We start from the raw sequence: 13,687 nt of genomic DNA on the forward strand, positions 1-13,687 counted from the left end.
CTCTCTCTCTCTCTCTCTCTCTCTCTCTCTCTCTCTCTCTCTCTCACGAGATTTGTTCAACTCCAGCACTGTCCACTACAGCGTACTGCCACCATTGTTCAGTAGGCTACACTGGCTTCTTATTGTCAACAACATTAAGTCTAAAGGTTTCTGCTTGGAATCTGACATTGATAGGCCAGTTACTTGGAAAAAAAGATGTCAGATGATACCCTGCAGTGAGATTTGTTAAATATTGAGCTGATGAACTATGGATCTAGCAACAGACAGGTGGCATACTGGGTAGAATGCTGACCTTGGAGTACATTATATAGGAATTCCAAACCTACCTCACATATTACCTGTGTGACCTTGGACAAGTCACTTAAATTCATTTTGCCTGTTTCCTCATCTGTTAAAAGGGAGTATGGTCAGCCTTGATGGCCTCCAAAGTCTCTTTCAGCTCTAAATCTATGATCCTATAGTCCCTATCTAGTGTCAAGACTTGTACAACTGAATTTAATCAACTTGCTTTGTTGCACCTCCTCTATGCAGGCCACAGAGGTATATACTGAGAATACAGAGATGGAGTTTATCATCCACATAGGGTAATAAGACATCAATACAAATAAGTATACTACAAGGTAGAATGTGTTAAGTGAATAAAAGAGGTTGAATAAAATGCTTGGAAAATAAATAGAGTTTATAGCAGGTATTTATGCAAAAGTTTAGGGTGATACAGGAATAGTGGGTGTTGCAGCAAGCACCCCAGCATACCCGGGGTGGCGGCCAACAGAGGTTCTTAGATCTGCTTTTCTAAAGGAAAGCAACTCAAAATGGGTTAACAATCTTGCTTTAATCAATCAAACATATCATTTCTCTAGTTCAGGGGAAAAGGGTCAGCACCCAGAACTTCAGAGTATACAGACAGAAATATTTCAAGCAGACAGGCCTCCAACTGTCCAAACATTACATCCATACCAAATCACAGTTACCAGAGAGGGAAGCATCAACTTCTGGGTTTTTAAAAGCTGGGGGGCTCTCAATGGCTGCCCAGAGTCTCATCTGGTCAAATCACACAACACTTCTCAAAGTGAGTCCCCAAAACAAGTCTCACATCAGGGATTATATAGCATTCTCCTGGGTCAGAGAATGTAACAACCCTCTTGACCCACTGCCCAATCACAAAACACCAAGTGTGGGCATTCCTGAAAAACAAGCCTCCCACCACAGGCTCCAGCTGCACTTAACCTAGGAGAAGGGAAGATCTTAAAAATTTACAGTCCTATAAAAGTGGGCTAGGTAGGCTATTAAATATATTAAAGAAAGGCATCATGTTGTAGTGGATGGAATTACAGTACAGGAATAAAAAAGATGAGGGGTCAAGATCTACAAGGAAATAATATAAATACTGTTTAGGAGAGAGAACTCAAATTTAGTACTTTAGAATCATTAATTCCACAAGAAACATAAGTCTAATGAAGGAACAAATAAGTATAAACTCTGAATCAAAGAATGAAATATTAGAATAGAAAGGAAGAGAATTGCTAATGAGACTAATATAACAAAATCTTTTAGAAAAAGGTACAGAAAACAAAAATTAAAAATACAAAAAATGATAATTGAGAAAAATGGGGACATTTTGAATTAAACAAATTAGAGATAAAAATGGAAGAAAGAGGATAATAATTATCCTCTTATTATTATTATTATAAAAGGAAGAAAAATAAATCAATAAGTACATTCTAACATAATGGAAAAGGTTGACAAATGGAAAATTGGGATAAGGGTGAAGGGAAGATGACCTGTAAAACTAGTGTTATCTAAAGTAGAACATGCAAAAATAGCTGTATGTAAAGAGTACTAGCTTAAAAGAAAAAGAGGAACAGAAAATCCTAATTAAAAATATATTAAAGACACAAATTGAAAAGATAAATTTAATTTTCATAACTTTAAATGTGAATGAATTAAATAAGCCCCCCCCCAAAATCCCATGATCTCCAGTATACAAGTCAATCTTCCTGCTATACATCTCCCTAATCAATTCTCTACCCCAACTCATAAGAATGACTCTTCCAAAACTTCTTTCCAAGTCTTCTACAGTATTTTTCCCCACTTTGCCATCTGAGAACTTTATTTTATACTTCATAAAAAGAAAACGAGACAATATGCTCAGACACATCTTTCTTACTTCACATCCCTCTGGTATTATCCAGACTCTCATTCATGTCAATTTTTATTAGAAAGGTGGGGATGGCTATGTGGGGCAGTAAATAGTGTACCGGCCCTGGAGTCAGGAGGACCTGAGTTCAAATGTGTTCTCAGACACTTAACACTTACTGGCCGTATGACCTCTGGCAAGTCATTTATGGCAACCCAATTCCCTGACTTCCCCCCTCCAAAAAGCAAAAGCAAAAAAAAGTGGTCTTTTTCTTTGCCAAGGCTGATTCCCCTACATATAACCTTTATCTCATTCCTTCTAGCTTTCTTCAAAATTTCTATTCTTTCTTCCTAATCTTCATTCTTTCCATTTCTATTACTTCATTATTGTTTATAAATATGTTCATATCTTCATCGTCCTAAAAACAATCTACCACCTTTGCTAGGCATTGTCTTATTTTCAGCTAAAGTTCCTGCAAGTTTCATCCATGTTCAGTGCCTCCATTTACTCTCTTCACAGTCCCTTACTAACCCTCTGTAATCTGGCTTTTCAACTAATAATTTAACTGAAATCTTTCCCTCCAAAGTTTATAGTGATCTCTTAATTATCAAATATAATGATTAATTATTAATTAATATTAATTCTCATTTTTCTTGACCTTTTTGTAGCATTCCACAATATTGATCATCTATTCCTTCTATATACTCTCTCCTTTCTGAATTTCCCTAATCATTAATCACTAATTTGTGTGCCAATTTATCTGCTAATTATCCTAAAACTAAATATATTTGAGTGTGTATGTACATATATGTATATACACACATATATGGAACTGTACATACATATAAATGTATATGTATGTATATATAAATACATATATGTATACATACATACAAATGTTCCGTATGTTTGAAAAGTTCAACAAATGCCTCCAGCAGCCTATTTCCTTGAAATTATTTATACAAATCATACACCAATTTTTATGAGTTTCAATTTCTCACTTTTAATTAAATCAGGGTGAAAACAACACATCTTCACCTAATCCAAGATAAAATAAATGGTAATTATGAAAGGGACCAGAAATAGGTTCATTCCTTTAAATAGCACGCAGTCAGAGAAATGAATATGCAAGTGTTTATTGCTTACAAAATATCTTTCAAAGATTTAATTCAAACATGAGGAAGGGTAACACTGTAGCTTCCCTGCTTTACAAAAAAAAAAAGAGAATAATTTGCTCATCCTCTGCCTAGTTCTATATGAGCACAGCAAATCAAATGTAGGACTCAGATAATCAATCCATCTGATTGACTCTTGGTCACCTTAATGATATTTGAGCAAAGGGATACCTCCTTTATGGCCATACTTTGGTAACAGCCCAGCTGTTTCAAATCAGATAGATCAAATGTAATTCAGCTTGTCTCATCTAGAGCTAGCCTAAGGTCATTTTTGCAGTGAAGCAAAAGAACCATTACTACTCATAAATTCCAGTTGGGTCTATCAGTCTCAGTTGTTTTATATGATTGCTCTGATTGAGAGTGATTGTCAGAATCTTTTTGTAATGGAACAACAGCCCAAGTCTCACAGTGAAATATATTAAACTTGGTGCATCTCTTCCTACTTGCAGAAATTTGCCCTCCAGATGAATGGAAAAGAGAAGAGTCCCACACTGAATTGATTCTGATTCAATACAACAAACATTTATTAAGTGTCTACTGTGAGTAAGGCAGAACGAACACACATGCATTAAATACCTACTATGTAGCTGACATTATATCAAGAACTAGAGATGCAAAGACAAAATAATAAATAACACCTGTACTACAAGCACTTATGTTCTGCCATGTGGATACAACATACAATAATTAAGTAGATTCATGACAATATGAAGAGGAAGGAGAGCATACAAGTAACTAATAAATGCTTTCTCCATCCATTCATTCTGGGACCATGACCAGTTTTTACAAAGACATAAAAGCAAATTCAAAGAGCTACAAGGCAACCAAAGAAGGGAGCTGCTCTAGAGTCCATCCTTCATGACCTGTAACTGGGCTGGTTTACAATAATACTCTAGAACTAACATGGCTAACAGAACTCACAGACATGGTAGCAACAGCAGGAAGATAAAGACGAGGTGCCTATGGTAGCAGGTGACAGAGGAAAGAGGACAATCAAATATCGGCATGCCCTCCAGGTACCCAGTACAGTGCCCAGTGCTAGTAGCAACTCCCACTCCACCTCCTTTGACCCGCAAAAATAAATATGGATCACCTCAGCATAATTCTCCAGCAATATTTAGCCAGGAGCCTCTGTACTACAAGGTGAAGCAGGTATAGGGATCTATTTCCCACTTCTGACTTTAGAACAGAGCTTCTACAAACATTGACCTTCATCTACAAACAAAACTTAGAGATTAAACCTGGCTGCTACTTCTTCAGATGCTACACTGCCTAAGGTTCATTCAAACCAGAAAAGAAAGTTCTTGCCACCAAAGTCCTCGGCACTGTAAGATCAGTCAGTCAACAACATTTCTTAAGCACTTATTATCTACCAGACATCATAGTAAGAATTAGGGATAATAAGAGAGTCCTGTCATTCAGGAAGCTAACATTCTTTAAAGAACAAAAAAGACACATTCCTTAGAATAAATATGTACAGTTGAGTGAAACAAACCTCTCAGTGACTGTATATAAAAAACATGCTACATTCAAAACCTTAAATACATCTCTTTTCTATAATGGAAAACATGTTTCATCATAGAATCATAAATGAACATCATATTGAATATATTCCTTACAACTATCAAAATTGTGTTTTTATAGTGTTGTCATTATGTGTTATTCTACTTCTCATATTCTTCATTAGTTAAAGTCTTTGCAATTGTTCATTTTCATGATATTGATGTTATAAAAACAATTTTCTGGTTCTTCTTGTTTCACTCTGCATCCATTCATATCAGTGTCTATATGTCTTTGAAATGATTTATATCCATATTTCTTACAGCAAAATAGTATTCCATAATATTTGTATGACACAATTTATTCAGTCATTCCTTAATTGATGGACATCCTTGAATTCCTAGTTTTTTCTACCACAAAAATATGTACTATAAGATGTATGTATGTACACAAACACATATATGTGTTTATATGTATGTGTATTTATATATGTGTGTGTGTATATATATATATATATATATATATATATGTGTGTGTGTGTGTGTGTGCGTGTGTGTATTTCCTTTTTATCTCTTTGATCTCTTTAGGGCATAGCCCTAAACCTAGCAGTGATATATACCAGTTAAAGTACATGCAGTATTTAGTAATGTTTTGTGCATAATTCTAAATTTCTTTCCAGAATGATTTTGCTTATTCACAGATCCACCAACAATGTCTATTTTCCTAGAGCCTCTCCAAATTTATCATGTTCCTTTTTTGCCACTCCAAGGGTATGAAGTATAATTTGAGAACTGTTTTGATTTTAATTTCTCTTTAAGCAATAATTTGATTTGGGGCATATAACTCTTGATAGCCTTGGTGTGTGTGTGTGTGTGTGTGTGTGTGTGTGTGTGTGTGTGTGTGAATTGCTGCTTTATTTTTTTGCCTTGAACACTACCTATCAATTGGGGAATGGCTCTTTTTCCTATGAACTTGATTCAATTTCTTTTATGCTTTGGAAGCAGGATATTTATCAAAGAAACTTGCTGTCAAGAATTTTCTCCAGTTTATTGTATTCCTTTTAATTTTAGCTTTATCAGATTTCTGCAAAAAATATTTTAAATTTTTTATAAGCAAAATTACACCATTCAATAATTTCCAGAGGCCTAAAACTTCATTTGGGTTCTTAACTTCCTTATTTTATTTTAGATTTTTCTAAGTTTGAATGGGGTAAAAGGAGATTTCCCCCCCCATTGTTATAATTTTATTGTTTATTTCTCCATGTAATTCATTTAGTTTTTTCTTTAAGTTTTTAGAAGCTATCACATTGTACAAATGATAGGTATTTAAATTAATTAATTGTCTCTTACCTTTCAGCAAAGTATAGTTTCCCTCTTCTTCTCTTTCAAGATTTTGTTATTGCTTATATGAAATTATAATTGCTACTTCTGCTTTTTTTAAATTCAGCTGAGGCGTAATAGATATTGTTTTGATCCCATATTTTAGCTCTGTGTGAGTCTTTATTAAGTTCAATGTGTTTCTTGTAAATAACATAAAATAAGATTTTCCTTTTTAATCCATTTTATTCACTTTTGTTATACAGGTGAGTTCAACCAACTCACACTCACTTTTTTATGACAGTTAATTGTTTATTTTTTCCATTTTTCAAATGCTTTATTAACTTCTGATTTACATCATTAATTTCTACCATATTTTGAGTTAGAAATTTTCTCCCCATTTTTTCCCTACCCTCTGCCCCAAAATAGCAATCCCACAGGATATCCCCACCTCCAATCTGCTCTCTCCCATATCTTCTCTCCTACCCCCTTAGACTTTTCCAGTAGGGTATGGTGGATCTATATGCCCCAGTGCCTGTATATCTTATTTCCCAATTACATGTAAAATAGTGTGTGTGTGTATATATATATATAAATATATATAATTTTAAACATTTGATTTTAAAACTTTGAATTCCAGATTCATTCCCTTCCTCCCTTGTCACCCACCCTTACTGGGAAGATAAGCAGTTCAATATAGGTTGTACATGTGTAGCTAATGCAATATATTAACATAGTAGATATATTGTAAAAGACTGACTATATTTCCCTCCCTCCTCTCCCACCACCCACTAGTCCTATTCTCTACTTTGATCCCGTCCCTTTTCAAAAGTGAGTGCTTCCAACTTCCCTCCCCCCCAGCTTGCCCTCCCTTCCATCATCCCCCCTCTCATCCTCTTTCCCCATACTCTCCTGTAGGGTGAGATACCCTATTTAGTGTGTATGTCATTCTCTCCCCAAGCCAGATTCAATGAGAATAAGGTTGACCCATTCCCTTTTGCCTTTCTATTCTTCCCCTCCATTGTAACCATTTTCCCTTACCTCTTCTATATGAGATAGTTTACCCCATTCTGTCTCTCTCCATCTCCTCTCATTATATTCCTCTCTCACCTCTTAATTTTACCTTTTAAGTATTATCCCTTCCTATTCAATTGGTCCTGTGCCTATCTATGTATACCTGCAAACATATATACACACATTCACATGTATTCATATGCCCATATACCCTCCGATATAGACATATATATTTCTATTTCTTTCAACTATTTTCATACTGGGAAAAGTTTCATCAGTTACAATTACTATTTTTACATGTAGGAATGTCAATAGTTGAACTTTGATAAGTGGCTTATGATTTCTTTTCCCTGTTTACCTTTTCAAGCTTCTCTTGCATCTTGTATTTAAATGTCAAATTTTCTATTCAACTCTGGTTTTTTCATTAAGAATGCTTGAAAGTCCTCTATTCCACTGAACGATCATATTTTCCCTGAAACATGATACTCAGTTTTGCTGGGTAGGTGATTCTTGGTTTTAATCCTACATCCTCTTCCCTACAGAATATCCTATTCCAGGCCCTCGATCCCTCAGTGTAGAAGCTGCCAGATCCTAGGTTATCCTGATTGTGTTTCCACAATATTCAAATTGTTTCTTCCTGGCTGCTCATAATATTATCTCCTTGATCTGGGAATTCTGGAACCTGGCTATAATATTCCTAAGAGTTTTCTTTTTGGGATCTTTTTCAGGAGGTGATTGGTGGATTCTTTCAACCTCTATTTTGTCTTCTGGTTCTAAAACATCAGGGAAATTTTCTTTGGGAATTTTTGGAGGATGATTTCTAGGTTCATTCTTTGATCTTTTATTTCTTTTATATTTATTTCTTTTTATTGATCATGGCTTTCAGGTAGTCCAATAATTTTTAAATTATCTCTCCTGGATCAATTTTCCAGGTCAGTGGTTTTTCCCATGAGATATTTCACATTGCCTTCTATTCTTTCATTTGTTTGTCTCTGTTTAACATCATCTTGATTTCTCTTAAAATCACTATCTTTCCTTTCCTCCATTCTAAATCTAAGGGAATGATTCTCCTCATTGAACTTCTGAGCTTCTTTTTCCATCTGGCAAATTCGGCTTTTAAAGGAATTCCTCTCCTCTTTGCCTTTTTGAGCCTCTTTTGCCAATTGAGTTAGTCTGTTTTTTAAGGTGTGATTTTCCTCAGTCAGGCTGTTGACTCTCATTTTGTAATTTTCTTGCACTGTTCTCATTTCTCTTCCCATTTTTTCCTCCACTTCTCTTATCTACTTTCTTAAGGTCCTCTATGGCCTGTAACCTGCTCGTATTTTCCTTTGAAGCTTTTGGTGCAGGAGTTCTGACTTCACTGTCTTCCTCCTGTTCCATGCTTTTTTTTTTGCTTTTTGGAGGGCAATTGGGGTTAAGCAACTTGCCCAAGGTCACACAACTAGTTTTTGTGTTCTGTCTTAGGCCAGATTTGAACTCAGGTCCTCCTGACTCCAGGTCTGGTGCTCTGTTTACTGCTCCACCTAGCCGCCCTTCCCATTATATTTTAAATATCTTCAAAATGTACAAAACTATTCACAATTCTTCTGTCTCAATTGACTGCCTCTATGATCCTGTGATTAAGATTCTGAAAGAAAATTTTAACACCCCCATTGCAATGTAAACAACCTTTTCTTAGGAATTCCTTCCTTTTGTATACTTCTATATTTATTTCTTTTTTTTTTGCTTTTTTTTGAAGGACAATTGGGGTTAAGTGACTTGCCCAAGGTCACATGGATAGTTTTTGTGTTAAGTGTCTGAGGCCCGATTTGCACTCAGGTCCTCCTGACTCCAGGGCTAGTGCTCTATTCACTCTGCCACCTAGCTGCCCCTTCTATATTTATTTCTAAATGTTTCTCTTGACTCTCATATTTTCATTTCAAAGTTCCTTTTTAGCTCCAGTTTTTTCAAGACCATTTGAAATATTCTCTATTTCATTGGAAGACTTTTTTTTTAAAAAGCAATTGGAGTTAAGTAACTTGCTCAAGGTTACACAGCCAGTTATTTCTGGGTCTGGTGCTAAGTATCAGAGCCCAGATTTGATCCCAGGTCATCCCAATTCTAGGGCCAGTGCTCTTACTCACTGAGCCACCTGGCTGCCCCTGGAAGACTTTTTTTCTTGAAGGATTATCCCTAATTTTCCTGGGTAAGATATCCTTGGTTGTAGACAATTGTTTTCTGTTTTTTTGGAGTATGTTATCCCATGTTCTATATTGCTTCATACTGATAACTTTTAAATCTTGTTTAATCATGATTGTGCTTCCTTTTTATTCTTTCTTTCTGGTTATTTGTATTTTTTTTCTTTAGTCTGAAGGATCTGGATTTTAGCAATGACATTTCTGGGAGTTTTCATATTATGGTTTCTCTCAGGAGGTAATCAGTACATTCTTTCTATGTTCTGTGTTCCTATTTCTGTGCAATTTTCTTTAATGATTTCTTGAAATATAATATTTAGGTACTTGGTGTGGTAGAGATTTCACAGAATCTCATAGTTCTTCAATTCTTTTTTTCCGGATTAATTACTTTTAAATAGATAGATATAGATCTATCTATCTATAAGCTAGTTTACATTTCCCTCTATTTTCTCTTTTGACTTTATTTTAAAAATTCTTGTTATATCCTGGAAATATTGTTTTTCTATTTGGTACATTCTGATTTTTAGGAAGCTTATTATTTAGATATGGTTTTATACATCTGTTAATCTAGCCATTCCATTTCCAATTCTCCCCATTATAACTATTATTTGTTTATTTTTTTTTTTGCTTTAGTACTTAAATCTTTACATTTACTTCCATCTCTCAGGACATTTCTGATTGATGAAGTCTTTAGTCTTTCATTTTAATCCTTAAGGGAATCCCATTCATATTTACTGCTACATAAAGGATGAGTTGTTTAGTAACTGGGTTCTTTAGTGATTTGAATGGAATTGGATTAAACTGTGTTCTATTCTGCCATCTTGGTCTCTTCTTTACATTCTAAGGAGGTAGAGAGCATTCACATAAGTTGTTGTGGTTGATGCTCATCCTTGGTTTTCAAAGAGGAGCAATGACATCATGGGGTGAGGTCTTGACTTGCATGTGAATTGAATTTAATGGAAGAAGAATTTCAGAGTCATCAGCCTCAGGTGTCTTCCTGAGTCATTGAAGTCCAGTGGTGAGACAACTGGCAGTGGCCCAGGATGGTGATGGTCAGTGGATGACCATGGCATCTTCAATGTCTGATGAAGCTGTAAGCGTTCCTCAGCACCTGCTTCAGCTTCCTTCATGTCTGTCAGAAAGAGTTCTTCTAATCCATCCATTACACTGGGGAAGTCTTCACAGGCTTGGAGTAGACATCTCCCTAACTCACCAACAGGTTTAAGGCCTGTCGATCACCCTCAACCTGGTTTGCCCTGTCTGCTGAGATGGTTTTACCAGGGTGTGGCCATAGCACATGCTGCAGTTTCTTGGAGCCACAGGTAAGAGTTTGGTGAGAGGCAAACACCAAAGGTAGATGAGCAGCCCTGAAAAGTACTCAGCAAGTCATCGCACCAGAGGTGCTCATCCTCCAAGAGCACCTTATACACCATGTTCAAATAAGTATGCACATATAAATATATTCAGTGTAGATGGAACATAAACTTAGAGGGAAGGCACTAGCAACAATGAAGGCCAAGAAAGATCTAGGTAAAGTGGGATTTGAGTTGAGTCTTGAAAAGAAGGCTGGGGTTATAAGAAACAAAAGTAATTTTATCAATGAAAATGACACCAAACAGGGGCAGCTAGGTAGCGCAGTGAATAGAGCACTGGCTCTGGAGTCAGGAGGACCTGGGTTCAGATCTGGCCTCAGACACTTAACACACATTAAAAAAAAACTAACCACGTGACCTTGGACAAGTCATTCAACCCCAATTGGCCTCCAAAAAAAAAAGAAAATGACACTAAAAAGATGGATTATTGTGTACTTTGCTGCCGCTATGCCTTGTGAAGCACCAGGCCTTTCCATTTGACTTGTGTCTGATGACTCCCATGTATGTCAATTAACCAGCCAACTAGAATTTTTTAAGCACCTACTATGTGGCAGACATTGTGCTAAATGCTATTTCCCTCCCCCACCCCATTAGAATGTGAGTTGTCTGAAGGAAGGGACTGTCTTTTATTTTTTCTATTTGTATCCCCAGCACTTGGCAGAGTGCTTTGCACATAATAACTAGTTAATCAGCTGTCCATTTCATTCATTCCCTACATCTCATCCAAGATTCTCAATTTTCCATAAGGACCCTCTGTTAGAAAGAGAGATTAGTAAAGTAGAAGGAGCACTGCCAATAGACTCAGAGTACCTGGATTCAAATCTTTCCCCAGATGTTCACTACTTGTATTTCTTGGGGGCAATTCACTTTAAATTCCTGGAATGGGATCATTGGATATCTAGTCTTGTCCTTCTCTCTCCCTTCCATCTCTACCTCTGTGATATTATCTAGAATGCAGTTTAAGAAACACTGAAGGGTATTGTTGTGCTATAAGAAACGATGAGCATCGTCATGAGCCTCTGGGTGGACAAGTATGGGCCCACCTTCCTGGGGCAGCTGGATTATCACAAAGAGCAGGCAGCTCAGCTGTGGAACTTGGTACAATGTGGGGACTTCCCTCATCTCAGTGTATGGACCATCAGGTGCTGGGAAAAAGACAAGAATTATGTGTCTCCTGAGGGAACTATATGGAGCTGGAGTAGAAGAGCTAAGAATTGAACATCAGACCCCTTTTAAAACCACTTCTAAAAAGAAAATTGAAATCAGCACAATTGCAAGTAATTACCATCTGGAAGTCAACCCTAGTGATGCTGGAAATAGTGACCGAGTTGTAATTGAGGAACTCTTGAAAACAGTGGCACAATCTCAGCAACTTGAGACAAGCACCCAAAGAGAATTTAAAGTGGTTTTACTGACTGAAGTTGACAAACTTACCAAAGATGCCCAGCATGCTTTACGCAGAACTATGGAAAAATATATTAATACTGCATTACAATTCTACATCAAAAGTAATACCACCTATTCGGAGTAGGTGCCTTGCAGTCCGTGTTCCTGCTCCCAGCATTGAAGATATTTGCCATGTGTTGTCTACTGTGTGCAAGAAAGAAGGTCTCAATCTTCCTTCAGAGCTGGCTCATAGGCTTGTGGAGAAATCCTGTAGAAATCTCAGGAAAGCCCTGCTTATGTGTGAAGCATGCAGGGTGCAACAGTATCCTTTTACTTCAGATCAAGATATCCCTGCGACAGATTGGGAAGTATATCTGAGAGAGACTGCAAATGCTATTGTCAGTCAGCAGACTCCTCAAAGGCTACTTGAAATTCGTGGATGACTTTATGAGCTATTAACTCATTGTATTCCTCCTGAAATAATAATGAAGGGCCTTCTCTCAGAACTTTTAAATAATTGTGAGGGACAACTAAAAAGTGAGGTCACACAGATGGCAGCTTACTATGAACATCGTCTTCAACTTGGTAGCAAAGCCATTTACCACCTTGAAGCATTTGTGGCAAAGTTCATGGTGATTTATAAGAAGTTTATGGAAGAAGTATTAGAAGCCATGATGTTCTAAAGTCTTTCAATCAGTAGTACTTCCCAGCATGTCCTAATATTGATATTTTTCATATGCAATTTGTGTTGTTAGCATTGTGGGTTAAATAAATTCATGTTAATCATCTTGTTGCTTTTAATATTAGTACCTAGGTGAATTATTTGTCATCATCTAGAAATAAAACAATTGCTTCTAGACCATGGAGTCTAATGGAAGGCTATAACTATGGTGTTAAAAAGCCAGGATAATGATCATTTCTACTATTAATAAATGTTACATGACATTGGGTTAGATGTGAATTGTTTTGTGTTCCTTGATTTTATTAGCCTACATTTCTTGCAGGAGGATTTTCCTTAAATTTTGGCTCTGCCATTGGCCATCTGTGGGATGTTGGTCAAGTCACTTAATTTCTTTGAGTCTCTACTTTCTTTTAGGTAAAATGGTGGAGTTGAACCATCTGACCTTTTAAGATCTTATACAGTTCTGATGCTATACTCCAGCAAGAAATAAATAGAATTAGCATCCTCTAAGTATTTTCTGGTATATGATTATTTATCATGGCCATGTGTTTGTTTGCAAGCTCGGACTAGTCACTGAACCAATGTTTTGTATTTTTCTCTTGATGATCAACTCTACAGTAACAGGTAAAAACTGATATCTTAATTGCAAAAAAAAAATAAGGCATTTATTAGCAGTAAAGTGGATTATGGAAAAGTTGAATGTACCATCGCCAATCTAGACTATAAAAAAAAAGCAGAGATTAAAATAGATCCTTAAAGATTCAAATTTGTATTGTATTATTTAGCTCTTTGGTAGGTAATTTGCATTTTAAAAACTGGTCAAATGGCATGATACAAATATGAAGTATTGAATATAATTAATTTTTTGGTTCAGGCTACATTCTAAAAGAGATAAAATTTTAGAAATATATTTTTTTAAAAGTGTTTGCA

General features: G+C 36.1%; 1 pseudogene; it reads left to right on the forward strand.

The window, feature by feature from the left end:
- The first annotated feature begins 11,700 nt into the window (after positions 1-11,700).
- On the forward strand, positions 11,701-13,206 carry LOC138170187 (replication factor C subunit 3 pseudogene; annotated as a pseudogene).
- Positions 13,207-13,687: the final 481 nt, after the last annotated feature.

The sequence above is a fragment of the Petaurus breviceps genome, unplaced genomic scaffold (genome assembly GCF_028583685.1).
Source record: "Petaurus breviceps papuanus isolate PSGF00001 unplaced genomic scaffold, PetGlider_PUasm1.0 38, whole genome shotgun sequence".
Classification (NCBI taxonomy): domain Eukaryota; kingdom Metazoa; phylum Chordata; class Mammalia; order Diprotodontia; family Petauridae; genus Petaurus; species Petaurus breviceps.